The sequence below is a fragment of the Giraffa tippelskirchi genome, chromosome 3 (assembly GCF_054371585.1).
Source record: "Giraffa tippelskirchi isolate mGirTip1 chromosome 3, T2T-mGirTip1v1.2.pri, whole genome shotgun sequence".
NCBI lineage: Eukaryota > Metazoa > Chordata > Mammalia > Artiodactyla > Giraffidae > Giraffa > Giraffa tippelskirchi.
Window position 1 is genome coordinate 156,138,455 of NC_137277.1, and position 4,950 is coordinate 156,143,404.

The window sequence follows — 4,950 nt, forward strand, 5'->3', positions numbered from 1 at the left end:
TTTATACGAAGGAGGCAGGATAACAAGGAATTATGGTCCAAAAATAACTGCTTTAAGTGGGCTGGCCTTGATAGGATGCAGGCAGTCTCTCTGTTGAATATCTTCCCTCCTGGATCAAATCTTCCATCATTTACATAATGAAATTTCCAGTCACTGTTAGGAAGTAAAAACATTCCTGTTACTTTAATGCCTATTAAAGCATTTCTTAAAAGCATATACAACATTCTTTCCCCACAAATTTTTACTCAATATAGTTTTCTCCATCTCATTACATAAAACATGAGTAGTAGAGTTAAATAGACATGGAAACTGGAAGTTGTGAAAAATGATCCTTTCATTTGTTGACTTTGTCCCTTGTCTGATGGAATACGCCTTGGATTAGAGGAGTCTTCTTGACAGAGAACATCTCCAGTTAATAAGTGATTTAATGGCTGTCCTGTTCCAAAATAGCACTATTAAAGGGAACCACCAGTGCATTTGCTTTACATAATTAGAGCTTGCAAGGTGAGATAAGAAGTGTCAGTAATTAAGTAAATTGGGGCCTTTTTTCTTGGAGGAGCACTTTTATTCTACTTCTGGAAGCACTTTAATCCCTCGTTCACTCTCCACTTCAAAGGCTTGGGTCATTGCAATGACGTTCTTAGATCTGCTGGCAGTCTTCTGCACATTCAGCTCTGCTCTCTTGCTGTACCACAGGGAGTCTCTAGAGACCAACTCGAATTTCTCCTTTCAGGCAGGCCATTTTCATGACATTCGAGGTATTTGTTAAGAGGCCAATTCTTATATTTTCCTTCCTAAAATTAATTTAGGCCTGTCAATACAGTGACATGCATCTTTAGGATGACAGACAACCAAATAAAAGCTCAGGTAAAAGCCATGACCATTCACTCCCTAATATATTTATATTAAATTCTGAAAGAAATTTTCAGAAAAAACTCACCACAAATATTTAAAGAAAAGTTACGTGAAGAAATTAAAGATATTTGCTGTGATACACACACACACACATATATAATAGGAGCTTATGTTAATTATTGACAATTATTTGATATATATGTTAGGTAGTTAGAATAGGAAAAAGGAGTCCAAAATGGCAGTGGCTAAAAGACAAAGAAAGGGAAAAGGCCATGAAAATAGAGCAAAAGAAAATCCGTGGACTGGAGTGAGAACTTCAGGTGAAACAAACATGGCCCCTTCCTGGCTAGCCCAGTTTGCATAGGGCAGGCTCAAGGTGGGTAGGAGACAAACATATAAAAGGAGGAAGCCAAGATGGATTGAGGCCTCTCCTTTGGGGTCAGCCCACCCTCACACCTTGAGGGTGTACTATTCTTTATCTGCCAAATAAAACTGAGCTTTAATTGAGTTGTAACACAGGTCCACCAATTCAAATCTTTGCTGCGGTGAGAGAGAACCGAGGAAATTACACACTTCCCTGACATATCTGGTGCCATTTCTCGGATTTAACCTGGCTGAAACAACCTCAGGTTGGCCCCCATGAGGCGGAGGCCGAGAACAGCAGAAGACCAACTCAGCAAAACCTCACGTGATGGAAGCTGAACGCAGCACAGTGGAAAAGACAAGAAGCCCAGAGTGCTGGAAACGGGGACAACAAAAACAAACTCAGCAGAAAGCTTGTGAGGCTTAGTTTCAGATTCTAGAAGACCTCCAGTTAAGGTAGGAGGTCCTCGCCCCTATGCTGGAAAACCATATGGCTAACAAAATCTTGATTCCCTTACAATCTCTTGTTTCTTGTTTTCTCAAAACCTCTGTGAACAGGCGAGTGGCAGTGGGTGCAATTGAGGGACTCTGGCAGGGGCTACTCCCCAGTATGTCCCGAAGGCTCCACTATCTGCTGCATCTTATTACCTGTTACCCAAGTGGGTGAGGGTTCTTCTGTCCTTAATCTTCTTTGTGCCAAAGATCAGACCAATGAAAACTGTGAGCACAGGTCAGGTATTTTTTTTTTTTTTTTGAAAGGGCACACGTTTAACTATTAAATACACTTATGTATTTGTTTGGCAGAGTTCAGGCCAACCCCAGGCTCCTGCACTTGCCAGACAAGTAAGCTGATGATAATCAATTAAGGGGGGGAAAAAAAAAATTCAAGCAGAGCTCCATACCACAGTTTTCCTTCAAGTCAGCTGGCCGGCAGGCACGGTTTTCCGACCACCAGGAACAGAAACTTTGGCTCCAAAGCAAATGAAAAAAAAAAAAGTATTTCCACTTACAACATGAAAATACAGAAAATTCATCAAAGAAAGAAAACTATCAAAGTCTACTTCCAGCAAAACTGAGGTAGCACTGCTTTCTCTGCATTCAATGCTTAAGTGGTTCTCAGTACAATGTATTCTAACAAAACTGCTCACTTGACTGACAGGTGCAGCATGTTGATGGATAAACTCAACATGAAATGCAATAGATCAAAGAAGGAATAAGCAAGAAGTGAGGAAAATAGAGTTTCAGATAAATTAGCTTAAAAGGGGGTTGTCACCAGACTACAAATGCTCTTGGCTGGCCTTGGCTCTCCAAGAGCTTTAAATCGCCTGGGAATTAATGCAATGTGGTTAACAGTTAACACTGTTAATTCAAAATTCAACTCTGTGTAAATCTTTAAAAGTAATTATTACAACCTAAATTCAACCATGTAAACAGCACTAAACACAGTACAGACCTACCCTGAAAAACAAGAATATGCAAAACTGAGATCTGGCACTGTATCATTTTATAATGATAATTCAACCTAACTGTCCCATTCCCCACTACCTGCTCTACACCCTCCCCCACCAAAAAAATCTAATTTGTGCAAGAAGTGGCAGGCTTATTCTATCTGAAGGCTTCAAAAAAAAAAAAAAAAAGATATACAACATGTAGCCAGGTTCAAATATTTTGGGGGACCCCTCCCCAAAAAAGGGAAATAACCAAAATAACCAAAAGTGAAGAAAGTGCCTAAAACATGATACAGCATTTTAGAGCCCTTTCAGATACAAGGCAGAGAAAGGTGTAAAGTAGAAAATATCCGGATCTTCAGTAATTTCCAGAAAGGTCCAATTCCTTGGTTGACTGCAGGGCAGCAGGCAGATCCTTGCTGCTGCTCCTGAGACAGAGCCATTAAGTCTGCTCCTCGGGACACAAGCCCTCGGGCCCTGAGCTGAGTGCACCTCTCCCTTCCCCTTCTCTTTTCCTTCGCTCCATTTCCCACTCCACAAAGGTATCGAAGAGACTTGGCCAGGCCTCATCTTCGCTGTAGTTGCTGAGGTCAGGGCCAATCACCTGAGTGAAGTTAAGGAACATATTCCAAGTGTCCCTGGGGATGCCCTTGATCCCCGAGGGGTTCTCTGTTAGAAAGTTTAGCCACTGGTCCAATACCGGAGGATTGTTCTGGGTAAAGACGAGTTTCCACAGGGCAATGGCTATTTCTCGATGCAGTGACCGCTGCCCTTCTTCAGAGTCCAGGCCCAACTGAAATGTAAACCGGTAGAGATTCTTGAATTTATCCTCTTGTTTGGCTTCTGTTAAGAGGCTAGGGAACCGTGCACAGATCCCATCAATGCTGTCTGCACTTATGGCTTTGCAGCCATCAAAAAATTCCTTCCTGGTGAATTTGCACATGGTAGCAGCCTGGAACTTCCAAGCCAAAAGCAGCACTCGAAATTCCGTGGGGTCCACACATAGATCATTGCAAAAGCGCTCCATTCCTTCCTCCAAAATTGCATCCTCCCGTTCATCCTTATAGCGCCTGAACAGTTCTTCCAACCTCTGCAAAGAAGACTCCTCGGCATTTGACTTGGGCTCCCTCCCAGCATCTCCGGAGGATGTTGGCAGCTGGCAGGCCTCAGTAGCAGCCTCTGCCTTCTTGGTCCCATTGACAAGGATATCTCCACCTGGCTTGCCACAGGCTGGCAGCTGTTCCTCACGGTGGCTTGTACTCCGCCTACCATGTGACTTGCTGCTGGGGTCACGGTCTCCATTCTTGCTACCCAGAGTTGATGAGGGATTCTTACACTTGGTGACACACTGGCCCATGATGCTGGTGGCCTGGCCTCTAGAGTGGGCCTCTCTGGATTGGATGCCCTCGTTGCCTCTGGCCCATGTGCCTCAACATGCCATCAGCCAGAGGAGCCAGCCAACTCAATGAAACACTCTGGTCCATTGTGCAGAGAGCTTCAGAACACAGTTCCAACATTTAGGGAGAATTGATCCTGGTTCACTGGTATTAACATTCAGTCATGTCTGATTCTTTACAATCCCATGGACTGTAGCCCATCAGGCTCCTCTGTTCATGGAATTCTCCAGGCAAGAATACTGGAGTGGGTAGCCATTCCCCCCTCCAAGGGATCTTCTTGATGCAGGGATTGAATCCGGGTCTCAGCTGCTCCAGAGGTTCCTCCAGTCAAACCCTTTCTGGAAACGACGGCGGCCCGGCGGGTCCAAAACACCTACCATCCCCGCTCGCGTTTTCAGTTTCCCTACCCCCTCCGCCGCCGCCGCCGCCGCCGCCTCTTCTCCCACCACTGCCGCCGCCTCCCCTTCATCTGCCACAGGTCAGGTATTTAGCAGATTTTTCAGCAGGTTATGAAGGGGATTCCTCGGCACGTTTTTCCCACTGCTTTGTCATCCCATCCTTCAGCTCTTCTCTCCATCTATGCCACTGCTTACAAAGTATTGGGCAGGTCATCATCTTTCCATTTATGAACATTGTGTTTGAAACTGTTTACCTAAGATTGGGACTCAAACCCATATGGCAGGGACTCTGTACTATGCTTAGTCACTCAGTCATATCTGACTGGGACTTGAGCCCAGCCAGAACCCATGGTCCCTGGTTTCAGGACCTAATGAAGCTCAGGTTCTTGATGTCTCATTGCAAAAAAAATTCAGTGAGAGACACAGGTAAGAGGTAGATTTGTTTGGACTCAGAGAGAAGCACAGTTCACAGAGTGTGCGTCATTGCTG

General features: G+C 44.5%; 1 pseudogene across 1 annotated transcript; it reads right to left on the bottom strand.

The window, feature by feature from the left end:
* Nucleotides 1–2,938: 2,938 nt before the first annotated feature.
* On the bottom strand, nucleotides 2,939–4,538 carry LOC145542902 (DCN1-like protein 3 pseudogene; annotated as a pseudogene). The gene is made up of 2 exons (XR_014080237.1): nucleotides 4,471–4,538; nucleotides 2,939–4,127 (listed from the first exon to the last, which is right to left on the bottom strand). The product of XR_014080237.1 is annotated as a DCN1-like protein 3 pseudogene (transcript).
* Nucleotides 4,539–4,950: the final 412 nt, after the last annotated feature.